Genomic DNA, 13,176 nt, shown 5'->3' on the forward strand with positions numbered 1-13,176 from the left:
GCTCCACGGGGAACGAGCGGGTCCGGGCCAGCTTCTCCCTTCTCCCTCTCCTCCGGCCGGGTGTCACCGAGCCCGGCGGCAGCTCCGTGTCGCCGTTCGGGCCGCTGTCAGTCCGTGCGTTCGTGCACATGTGGGGCTGAGGGCACAGCGCTGTACACACACACACAGTGCACATGTGGGGCTGAGGGCACAGCGCTGTGCACACACACACACACACAGTGCACATGTGGGGCTGAGGGCACGGCGCTGTGCACACACACACACACACAGTGCACATGTGGGGCTGAGGGCACGGCGCTGTGCACACACAGAGTGCACATGTGGGGCTGAGGGCACAGCGCTGTGCACACACACACACAGTGCACATGTGGGGCTGAGGGCACAGCGCTGTGCACACACACACACACAGTGCACATGTGGGGCTGAGGGCACGGCGCTGTCCACACACACAGTGCACATGTGGGGCTGAGGGCACAGCGCTGTGCACACACACACACACACACAGTGCACATGTGGGGCTGAGGGCACAGCGCTGTGCACACACACACACACAGTGCACATGTGGGGCTGAGGGCACGGCGCTGCACACACACACACACACAGTGCACATGTGGGGCTGAGGGCACAGCGCTGTGCACACACACACAGTGCACATGTGGGGCTGAGGGCACGGCGCTGTGCACACACACACACAGTGCACATGTGGGGCTGAGGGCACAGCGCTGTGCACACACACACAGTGCACATGTGGGGCTGAGGGCACGGCGCTGTGCACACACACACACACACACACAGTGCACATGTGGGGCTGAGGGCACAGCGCTGTGCACACACACACAGTGCACATGTGGGGCTGAGGGCACGGCGCTGTGCACACACACACAGTGCACATGTGGGGCTGAGGGCACGGCGCTGTGCACACACACACAGTGCACATGTGGGGCTGCAGGGACAGCAAAGCACAGCGGCTTTGGCTCGGGTGTGGGGCAGGGTGTGTGTTCCTGCAGCCACCCCGGTGCTGCTCAGGGTTATTTAACACCGCCGGTTCTTGCTGCTGCTGCTCGCTGTGCATCGCATGGCACAGGCTCAGCCGGACGCGTTGTGTGGAGCCTCGGAGCTTTAATGTAATTTCCAAATCAGCCAGCCGGTGTTCAGCGTGGCTGGACGTGTGGTGTGTGTTCTGCTCGTAGTGTTAAAGGGTGGAAAAGCTTTTGTGCGCTGAGGTAAATAGAAGTTTGTGGGGTTTTGGTGAGCAGCAGGACAGCTTTGAAAGTGCTCGCACGCAGCTCTGGTGTCCTCGGAACATACTGCTTTGTCTTGCTGATCTTCAAACATTTTTCTGTAAGAGTAAGGTTTATTTTCTGCTCCTGGGACTTGTGTAAGCTCAGACAGAGGCTGTCGCCTGATGTGTCTGTACTTGCAGAGCCGATAGTAAATGCACCCTCCAGAATTTCCTCAATGAATCCGTGTCTCCGCCTCAGCCAAACCTCTGTGCCTGTGGATTGGCTTTTCCGAGGTTACAGCTGTCAAAGGAGGCTCCGCACTTTCCTCGCTGCTTTTTCTCACCTGACTGTTGGTATTAAAAGGAATCCTCTGTCTTAGCATGGTGGGCTTTTATTTTTTAATTTACTGTGTATCGAAACTGCAGGAATTCCACTGGGGTACTAATGAAGCAATATTGGAGACTAGTTTGGTTTGCTCAGCCTCGAGAATCTGTCTTACAGTGCTATGTTGCATTAAATATTGAAATTAGTTCTTTAAAATTGCTGTTATTTTGATAAATCATGTTTAAAATAAAGTTGTTAATGGAAAATTGCTGTAAGAGTTCAAGCAAACAAGCTGCTTAAATGATTGAGAAGATTAGATTTATACTTCAATAAAACTACTTTAGTGTTGTCCTACAAAGTTGTTTTTCTGTGTGAGTGAGGTTTGTTTTCTCAGCCCTGACATGTGGCTCTGTTTGATATATTATGTAATAGTCTCAAAATGAAATGACTGAAGCGATGTATAAACATAGTGCGAGATGCATCAGCCAGGCAAGGTTATAAACTGCTATTCTTGGATTATTCTGATCATTGCCGTGTGCTGATGGTTTCATTCATGGCTTGTTCTTCTCCCAGTGTAGCACAGATAATTCTTAATTAATACTTTTTAAAAAAATTATATGAAATATTTTTTAAATCTAGGAACTACTGTTGTGGGTGTCAGTAGTTAAATATATGAGAAGTACCTAAACAGCTTTAATTCGTAGCAAGTACTGCTGTGATCCATTTGATGTATTTGGAAAGGGACTTTTGGAGGGAGAGGAAATCTCTGCACAAACATTTCTGCCCCCTCATTTCTGGGGTCTGTTTCCCGAGTGGAAGTTGTTTGCAGGCTCAGGGTGGCTGCTGTTCTCCATCTTCTGTTCGTGCTCCTCTGGCACCACAAAGGTCTTGTAGCACAGGGTGTCCCGGGGTCAGACAGCACCTTCCGGGATATATCCCACTGGAAATCAACATTATTTACAGATTTACAGGATTTAAAACGCTCGGGTGACGTGTCTGCCCTGTTCTTTACAACCCAGCCTCGCTGGTGCAGGCGTGTGGTTTAATTAGCTGGTGATTGATCTTTTGTACGTATCAAAGTGCAGATTTTGGTCCATTTATTCGTGATGAATATTCTGGAAGTGTTTCTGTATGAGTATCTCAGAGATTTATATCCACTCGCAGCGTTTCACAAATCAGCAGCTCATTTCTCTCACTTGGAGATTCCGGCTGTGAAAGAATTAGGTTTCTCTTGTGTAGCAATGTTGATGTTACAAATGTTTATAATTTACTCGAAATTAAACCTGAGGAAGAAGATTGTGTGGGTTTGTTTTTAAGCTCACTGAGAGAACGGTGCTGTTGAGCAGGAGCAGGGAAGCTCCTTTTGGGAGGTCAGAAACCGAGCAGGGACACTTGTGGCTTTGCTTTTTTCTCCTGATGAGTAAGACTCGTATTTCCTAATGCTAATGAATTGTTTTGACTGGAAAGAGAGAAAGTTGCGGGCTAGATAAGCCTTGGGTTTGTTTTTTAGCACATAGCTGTGTTTTTATGTGAATAGCTATTGCTGAGATTGCTGCGTTGCGCTGTGAGGCGGAATGGTGCTCGGTAATGAGGCACATTCACACGGGAGGCCGTGGGAGGTGAATTCACCGCAGGTGTGAGGAAGCTGAAAATGCGGTGGGAACGGGTGATCCCGGGATTGCCCGCTCGGAGCTATCTGAGCCTTCATCTCAGCGCTCGTTTGCACATCCGTTCATTTACACTCGAGCTGGGCACGGCACCACAGCCCGAGGGGAGACAGGAAAGGTGCAGGAATGGCAACTTAAGGACGCTTTGGCGCTGCAGAAATGCTGACTCCGGACCCGTGGGAAGAGACTTTCCTTCCCAGCCCGTCAGGGATCACCTCGGGATGAGCCTTCTCTGATCATTAAATACAGCGTTCGCTTCTGATTATTTTGACTGGGAGTAGTTAACTTGAAATTTATTTTTTTTCTTGGTTCATTCAGTTTCTTTTGTAATGCTGGAACTTGAAGTGCTCATCCTCGGGCTTTGAGGTGGTGATACTCCCGGAACAGCTTTTTCATTCTCCTTTCAAAGCAGTAAGCTTTTAGCTTAGCACGAGTCCTGGTTTTCCTGTTAAACTGTATCAGCAGAAATATCCATAATGAATATTTCCCTCTGCTACAGGGAACTGGGAGAGTATCAAATGTGTGAGCATTTACTTAAGCTGCTGCTCAGAAGTACCTGCCTGCTGCTGTGTGATGCACTCGGGTCTGGGTTTAAAAACACAAACACACATAAATCACTGCCCACACGGACAGAACCTGCTCTTAGCTGGATGTTTGTGTGTGGGCTGTGCACTCATAACCTGTGGTTGAACCCTCAGAGTTCCTACAAACGAGAGGCTTTGTGGAACAAAGAAGCTCAGACAGCAGTGAGAAAAACTGGAGGCCAACAGAGGATAACTTCAGCTCCAACCATGCAAATATTCTGTGGAACAGAAATCCCTCAGAAAGACTGCATGGGAATCTGTGTGAGAAACTCCCAGGGTTGTGTTTCCATGCGAAACCAGCTGAAATCAAGAGCATGCTTTGCTTAGGAGAGGAATTGGGTTTGTTTGGCTAAAATCAGCTGGGTTATCTGCTGGGGAGGTGAAATTCCCAGCGCAAGTTATTCCTCAGTTAGATTAAGCACCTGTATTTATTTACTTACTTGGGGAGTATTTGGAGCTGCTGAGATTACTGAAGTATGTTTGGCATTAGGCAGCAAAATGCTGGGCTGTGATTTTTATTCACAGAATTCTGAACTTCAGTTTTGTTTGAGATCTTTCCCTGCCTTCACCTCCTGTGCTTCTCTCCCTTCTCCAAGTCCCATTGCCCTATGCAGTTCCTCCCAAGTGCCCATTTCAGTTCCATTTCCCAGGCGTTATTTCACTTTCCAGCTCTGATCCTTTATCCTTGCTGTGCTGTCACCTGCAGCAGCTCTGGCCGTGTTTAATGTCCCGTTTGATAGCGTGAATCAGAATTAACCTCGGCCAGGAGCTCTGGGGAGCTCTCAAACTGAGGAGCTCCACTTTAATTTGTTGTGGCTGAAGTTACACACGACCGAGATTTGCTCTCAAGTCTCTACCTCACGAGCAGTTTATTAGGGCTTATCACATTAACACCTATCAGCAAACCTGTCACAAGTGCTGAGATATCAGCTCAACCCGGGATAAATGTCATTGATCCCCGAGTGAGCTGAGCCAGAGGAACCGACCAGCGGGTGGAGGGGACATTCTGCTTTTGGGGGTTTTGATAAAGGGTGATGGTGGATGGTGCATCATTTCATGAGGATAGGGGTGGGAGCGGTGTCACGGCGAGGTGACGGCTCAGCGCTGCGTTAGCCCCGCACGGTGGTTTAGATAAAGCCGCGTTTGCTGAGCACTGGGGACAGGGATGGAGCGGTGTCATAATGAGGTGACGGCTCAGCGCTGCGTTAGCCCCGCACGGTGGTTGGGATAAAGCCGCGTTTGCTGCGGGCCGGAGGCAGCGCGGGTCAGCCGGAGGATGGTGCATCCTTTCACGGGGAGCACTGGGGACAGGGATGGAGCGGTGTCATAATGAGGTGACGGCTCAGCGCTGTGTTAGCCCCGCACGGTGATTTAGATAAAGCCGCGTTTGCTGAGCACTGGGGACAGGGATGGAGCGGTGTCACAGCGAGGTGACGGCTCAGCGCTGCGTTAGCCCCGCACGGTGGTTTAGATAAAGCCGCGTTTGCTGAGCACTGGGGACAGGGATGGAGCAGTGTCATAATGAGGTGACGGCTCAGCGCTGCGTTAGCCCCGCACGGTGGTTTAGATAAAGCCGCGTTTGCTGAGCACTGGGGACAGGGATGGAGCAGTGTCATAATGAGGTGACGGCTCAGCCCTGCGTTAGCCCCGCACGGTGGTTTAGATAAAGCCGCGTTTGCTGCGGGCCGGAGGCAGCGCGGGTCAGCCGGAGGATGGTGCATCGTTTCACGGGGAGCACTGGGGACTGTCCCGCCGGGGAGACGGCTCAGCGCTGTGGTTGGGATAAAGCCGCGTTTGCTGCGGGGCCAGCGGGCAGCGCTGCCCGGGCCGGTCCGTGGCCGGGCCCTGCACACAGCGCAGCTGTCACTGGGTCACACCGGGGCCTTGTGCAGCAGCTTTCCCTGCTGGGAAGGCTCCTCGGCGGGAGGGGCAATTCCATGACAAAAGCTCAGGAGAGCGATTGGGAATCGGCCTCCCGAGCTCAGGGCCTCGGCCCTGGGGCGTCTCGGACGCCGGGAGCAGGCTTTGCTTTCCTTTTCCTGCAATTTAAGGAAACCTTGGTAAGAAATAGCTGGGGCTTCCTTGGATTTACTGAGTGCCAGACTTCACAGTGCTCCCGCTTGGCAAAACTGAGCAGGAAGCGGCTTGGTGCGATTTCTGTTTTGACTGAAACCGGTTGAAATGTCCTGCTCGAACAATTTGGATCAACAGACATTAAATCTGCTTATAGTAACCTCTCTTCATAATTATTTTTCATAAGAAAGATCATTTTGACTGATGCTGGATGTTCAAAAGGTTATTTGTAATTTATTTTGCCAACAAGGCTAATAAACAACGCCTTGTTTATGCCATAGCATATTTATCATTCCAACACTTCACCTTTTGGAAAGGTAAATAACTAATTTAATATTTACATAAATCTTGAGTGTCCTAAAATGTAACTACATGTTACATTATGTCCTAAAAGCCAGTGAGGTGAAGATCAATTGTAGAACTAAAGTTTCTGTAACAAGTAGAGAAGAATGGAACTAGAACTGAATTCCTGTATATATAAGGGTGTAAGAAGTAGGAAGAATAATTTTGTGAGACTAAAAGTGTTATCAGCATAGACTGTCATCATTTTGACATAATTTTGAAAGTACTGTTGACTAGTTTCGAGTCAAGGTATTAAAGTATTTGAGAATATACTATTTAAAGGCTTTGATTTTTGGTACCTTTTGCATACTACTTAAAAAGGTGGTGTCGGATTGCCCGTGCCAGACTGGGATGGAAACAAACCCCTCTGTCTGCAGGGGCAGCCAGAGACCGGGTGATTAAGGGAGACACTGATACTGCAGAAAGTCACAAAAATAATAATTCTTGTTTCTCGAGTTAAAGGTATTTGGTTTAAAATGGAATTTTGTAGTTAAATTTTTAATAATTCCTGTGAATTTTTAATGATTCCTGTCAATTACTATACATGTGTTTTAATTTCTCTAAGTTGTCCAAACTGTAGTGCCAATTGTTTTTTATAAAACGAGGGATTTTTTCTGTGCAGTTCCTCAGGTCTCCAGCACTCCAGGTAGCATCACTGGCAATGAAAACACCATTTGTTAAAAACTCTGTAAAATGCAAATTCCCTGCTGTGGGTGTGCGTGCACCTCAGTTAAATACAAACTCTGGGTGTGAATGCTGGGGTGAAGGTGCTCCCCACAGGCTCCTCAGTAAATACAAATTTCTCTTCTAGTACCACAAACAACTTTTCCAAAAGGATTTTAAAATAATTCAGTTTATTGTTCTAACAATAATTTAATTTTTAATAATTAGTTTATATTCATGTTCTGGTAGGCTGGGCACGTGTGTAAATAACTGTAGCTTTAAAATCCAGAGTTTGAGTTGCTGTGGGGTTTTTGACATTTCACAGGCAGTGACAGTTGTGTGTCCATATGCTCATAAATAGTGAGTAATCATTATTTACAGGATGAGAGATTGCTCATGTTCTCAGCCACTACTGCTGTTGCACTTGGGGTGATATTTGGGATATCTCCCAGTTGTTTCATGTCTAATTTGACACGGAATGGCTGAAATAACATTGTTTCCTTTTCTGAATTAAAGTTATTTAGAGAAATGTTTACTCCTCCTTTTCTGTTGGGTGCTGCAGAAAGAAACACAAAAATTAAAGCCCATCCAGTGCCACCCCTGCCCTGGCAGGGACACTTTCCATGGTCCTGGGTTGATCCCAGCCCTGTCCAGCCTGGCCTTGGCACTGCCAGGGATCCAGGGGCAGCCCCAGGGCCTGCCCACCTTTCCAGGATGGATTTCACCCTTCCAGTGTGAATTGTTAGGATGGAGCAGCCCCATGTGATTCACTTTCCCCTCCCTCTCCTCCCTGACCCAACCCTTAGCACATTTTTTGACCTGCAGTCACAGTTCAGCAGTGTGGAAGGCAAGTGTGGGGCAGGTGCTTCTTGTGATTATTTCTTTTTTAAGAAAGGTTGGAAAAAACTTGATATGGCCAAAAGTGAAACAGAGAAGTGGTTCCAGAGCCCTTTCCACTGGTGCATCTTCTGTTTGTTGTGGGTTTCCTCCAGCTTCCTTCCCCTGAGTGTTGGGAACTCCTTAGGGAAGCTGAGTGCAGTTGTCCTCGAAAGCTTTGGTATGGAGGTGTTGGTTTCCCCTCAGTATTTGGAGTTTTATGGTTTTCCCAGTGCCCTGCATTACTTGAGAATTAATCCAGTCTTTTAAGAGGACACTCTATGCAAGAGAAGTCAGGAATCAGAGCTGTTTAGATTAAGTCTTTTCCAAATCAGTAGGAAAATGCATTTATCAACTTTGCTAATGACTGAAATGCTCACTTTTCAGAATGAATTGGGAATGAAGCAGTGGGTGAATTTCAGCTCTCAGGGGTGGGAATTCTTGTGGGCACGCTCTGGTTTCCTGCTCTGTGTGTGACTCCTCAGCTGTCCTCTGTCCATCCCACAGCAGAGGGAAGCAGCTCTGTGGGACTGGAAGGGTTAACTGCACAAGACAACAAAAGCTGCTGCTCGAGTTTACACTTTTGCTCTTGGGAATGTTGTCTAAAAAAAGTGTTTGTGTGCAGAGAGGGAGGGGATGGGGCTGAGGCTTCTGACCAAATTAGCTTTTGAGCTTTGTGCCACTTCTTCCTGCAAGTGCTGGCAGAGGTGTTACTCACTGAGCCTGAGGCTTTGCAAGATGAGTCTGCACATTTCCCACTACACTTCTGTACTTCCAGCTTCTGGGTCTCAATATTAAAGATAAAAAAATCCTTTTTTAAATTGTCCCAATTTGAATATAATGTTTAACAAGTGAAATATTTAGTATATTTAAATTGTTTTCTTAATTTTAATTCTGTTCTTGGCGCAGGTAGATTGGAAAGCTGACTTCAGGTTGGCCTAGAAATAGCTTATTTTGAGTAGGAAAAATTGATCAATTTGTTGATAAATGAATTAATAATTTGATCAATTCGTTGATAAATTGATCAGTTTGTTGATAAATTTACTTTTCATCCCACTTGTATGGAGAGCTCTGGGTTTAAAGCACTGAGATAACCTAAAGAGGTGAAGCTTTGTTTGTATGGTGTAGTTTAAGGAATGAAGATTGAACAGGGAAATTTAATCCTGCAGCTTTGTTGTCCTGGGGTTTGTATCCAATGTGGAATTGCTGACTGGAGTTTGGGATTTCAGATGAACTTTTCAATGTAAGATGTGTAACTTTCACGGGCATCTCCAACCTGCTCAACCAGAAAACTTGCAGTTATTCCAAGTTTGATAAACTGTTTCTCAGAGATCACCTGGGGGTGGCAGCAGGGGACTTGGAGATTAAGGGAACCCCAGCCTGGTGTGTAGGGTGCAAGTGCTCTGGTTTGTGGGATAAAAGGAAATAGGAGCAGTTTGGGGCATCCCTGCTCATGGCAGGGGCTGGGATGAGATTGAGATGATTTCAACCCAAACCATTCTGTGATTCCATGATATTGGTAAAAATTAGGTAAAAGTATCATTGAGTATTGATCACTGTTTCCCTTAAAGCTTACCAAAAATAACTTCAGGGTAATAGGATCAATACCTGTTGGGTTATTACTGATGTTTGCCTCTGTTTTCTAGTGCAGAAACTCTCAGAGAGGAAATTGAGGGGAACATGAAACCTGTGGGGTTTCAGGGAATGGCAGTGAAGGTGCCTTGCTCTCAGCTGGGCTTGGAGCCTGGCTCTGGATGTCCACAACCAAAACTGAGGGGTTTAGATACCTGGATTGCAGGAATTTTAAGGATTTCCCTCCTGAGGAAAGGTGGAAGGAAGGATTGTGGTGTCTCAGAGGGGTTCAGAGCAGCTCTGGTCAGTGTGTAAATGTACAGAATTGCAGGAATTTTAGGGTTTTTCCCTCTCCTGAGGAGAAATGGAAGGAAGGATTGTGGTGTCTCAGAGGGGTTCAGAGAGCAGCTCTGGTTCAGTGTGTAAATGTACCAGGATTGCAGGAATTTTAGGGTTTTTCCCTCCTGAGGAGAAAGGAAGGAAGGATTGTGGTGTCTCAGAGGGGTTCAGAGAGCAGCTCTGGTCAGTGTGTAAATGTACAGAATTGCAGGAATTTCAGGGTTTTTCCCTCTCCTGAGGAGAAATGGAAGGAAGGATTGTGGTGTCTCAGACAGCTCTGGTCAGTGTGTAAATGTACAGAATTGCAGGAATTTCAGGGTTTTTCCCTCCTGAGGAGAAAGGAAGGAAGGATTGTGGTGTCTCAGAGGGGTTCAGAGCAGCTCTGGTCAGTGTGTAAATGTGCTCAGCAGCAGTGTGTTACACACACTAAACATTTACATCTCTCTAATGCTGCTGGTTAAGGAAATAGCCCAGTCTGAGCTGTGTTTGTTTGAAATTTTGTCTTCATGCTGGAGAGCAAGGTCTGGATGTGCTTTTTAAGGAATTAATGGGTAATCACTCTTTGTCAGGGGCTCCTTTTTATTCCCATGGCAGCACGCTCTGTTTGCTGTCATCACTGGCTCTCTAATGCTCCTTTATTTTGTGGGAGACCTTTGCATCTGCCCTGCTGCAGAACAAAGTGTGGGCTTAAAATACTGTGTGTCTTTCAAAAACCATCAGAAAAAAGTGAAAACTAGACCAAATGTTGTAGTAGTGTGAAAACACTACTTCAGGTTTAATAAATCCATTTAATTAGCCCAGCTTTTCTATAAAAATCTTCATGGTTGGTATAAACAGAGTTGTTCCAGGAGTTAAAGTTTAAATTTTCCTGTACTTGATGCTCAGGAGAAAGATTAGAGGTTCCCCCGTAATTTTAAAATTTGCAAAGCTAATCTATGTGTTTGGAGCTGTGCTGTTTGAGGAGTGACAGCAGCAGTGCTGAGATCTCTGTTTGAGAGCTGAGTTCTGCTCCAAGGCTTTTTGTAGTGAAATGAGAGCTCACACCTATTGTCAGCCTTCCTTGGGAACTCTGAGCCTGAATCATTCATCTCAATTCCCCTTCCCAAAGGTGCTCTGGGCACGTCACACCCTCCCTGCAGCAGTGCTGGGCTGTTGGTGCACAGCAGTGAAACCATTTCTGTGGGGTTGAATTGCTCAGCACTGCCAGGCTCTCCAAGGCACGTTGTAATGGTGGAGTGTAGATTTTCCGGCGTTCTTCTTTGCTCGGCTGATTTATGTTCGGCCGGTGATAGCTCAGGGATGCCACTTGCTCGGTTTCTCGGCTGTTTAGGTTTGTAAGGTTTTCTGTGAGCTGTTTAGGTTGTTTAGGTCCAGGGACGCCACTTGTACAGTTTTCTGTGCTGTTTAGGTGTTCTGGAAAGGCCCAGGGATGGCCTTGAAGAGCCGGCGCTTCAAAGGACGAGGAGAGACTTCTGATCTTGTCTCGGTGTTTATTAATTGTTTATCTAAAAGATTTTCTTTCAGCCCGACAGAGGTCTGCACAGCAAGTCAGCCATGGGCACACTCCGCAAGCCCCTGGGCGGTCACTTATCTTTATACCCGAAGTTACGTGTACAATATTTATCATTTTTCCCCAATACCTTCTACCCTTATTAACCGGTGCACTTCTAGTAATAACCAATCCCAAAGTGCCACCACCACCACAGAAGATGGAGGCCGAGAAGAAGAAGAAGAAGAAGAGGACACGCCCCAATTCCTCCATCTTACTTCTTTAGACCCCCCTGTACCAAAATCCTAAACCCTGTGTCTTACACTCTAATTAACTTATCCCTTCACCATACACCCAGTGAAATCCTCCCATCCTCATACAGACGTCGTCTCCCATGCAGGATCAAAGTGCAGCCACCAGACACTTCTGGCAACATTCCAGGGCTCCCGAGCCCCCCAAGGGTGCTCTCGGCCTCTCTGCACCTCCATCCTGAGGTGCTGAGATCCCACAGTGGAGTGACAGATTTACTGCGTGGAGTAACTCAGGCAGATCCCAGCAGCTATTGGATTGCATGCTTGTCTTCATTCTAATAGCACTCACTTGGGAGCCTGATTGATTGAATGTTGCTTCATCTGCTGCAGGAGATCCCCAAAGCTGCTCTGATCCTGCAGGAATTGCATTATTTGTGTGGCTGGAACATTCAAAAGGGGATTGTTCATTAACTATCATTTACATATTTTAATGTTTTCTTTCACTCCCCCTTTTTTAAAAGCACCATTCTGTAGAATTAAAGAGGAGGAAATCTTGTTGTTGAGTGAATTTCCAAGTGGGTAGCAGAGTGTGTGAGTGCCAGACTGCCGTGTGTGCCAGGCTGCAGTGCCAGGCAGGCCCTGGAATGCTGGCACCTTCCCATTCCTGGTGTTGATCCTGGCACCTTCCCATTCCTGGTGTTGGTCCTGGCACCTTCCCATTCCTGGTGTTGGTCCTGGCCTCTTGGGAGTGTTTTAACCATGGGGAAGGGCACCCTGGAGAGCCAAAGGGAGCAGCAAATCCTTTTTCTGTGTGTGTGTGTGTGTGTGCTTTTCCCTGCTCACACAAGTCCTGTTCCAGCAGTGGAGTGTGTGGGAATGGTTGGGGAGGTCCCATGGATCTGGGACAGAGCTGAGCTTGGATTTCCAGCTGATATTCTGCTCTCCCTCCCTCCCCTCAAATATTGATGAAGTTGATACTCTGCTCACCCTCCCTCCCCTCAAATCTGGGAGACTTTGGGGAAGAACAGTAAAAGCAGGATGAAATCTTCACTCCTGGTTCATCTGCTGGGGGGCTGCACTTTTCTCAGTTTATACTGGGTTTGGAGAACTTGGTGCTTCACTTTTCCCAAGGGCTGTGAGGGTCTGAGGTCTGTCCTGGTGAGGAATGGCACTCCCTGGACACACAGAAGGGAGCCTTGGTGTCCCCTGGACACACAGAAGGGAACCTTGGTGTCCCCTGGACACACAGAAGGGAACCTTGGTGTCTCCTGGACACACAGAAGGGAACCTTGGTGTCCTCTGGACACACAGAAGGGAGCCTTGGTGTCCCCTGGACACACAGAAGGGAGCCTTGGTGTCTCAGCCTGAGACATGTTTAGTGGTTTAAGTTTTAACATGAAAAGTCTTTCAGGAGGGAAGTTACAGCTTGGCTCTGACTTGCAATAGTAGATGGTTGTCACTGAGTTAATTAATAAATTAACTAATAAAATTATGTGGGGAATAATCTTTGTGAACTGCTACATTTATTGTGATCTCTGTTTCAGCTGAAGTGATTCTGTGGGATTTGTGACTTGTGTCCCATAAGGATAAAATGAAGGGATGCCTGTTTGGGGAGCCCTTGCTGTTCAGGTGTTGTTCTGTGAGAACTCTTCTTCCTATTGGTTTTAACTTGCTAAACTTCCAACAGCAGGCCAGTAGGGATTGCTGGGAAGACAGGAATGATGAAATCTGTTATTCTTTTGACTTTAAAGGCCTGATCTTGCATATGTTTTT

The 13,176-nt window shown here is 47.2% G+C and overlaps 1 protein-coding gene across 1 annotated transcript in view; it reads left to right on the forward strand.

Moving 5' to 3' along the window:
- The window catches only part of EPC2 (enhancer of polycomb homolog 2), a 38,282-nt gene that overhangs the window by 1,140 nt on the left and 23,966 nt on the right, over nucleotides 1-13,176 (forward strand). The window lies entirely within an intron of this gene.

Source organism: Ammospiza nelsoni, chromosome 7, assembly GCF_027579445.1.
Source record: "Ammospiza nelsoni isolate bAmmNel1 chromosome 7, bAmmNel1.pri, whole genome shotgun sequence".
Taxonomy (NCBI): Eukaryota; Metazoa; Chordata; class Aves; order Passeriformes; family Passerellidae; genus Ammospiza; species Ammospiza nelsoni.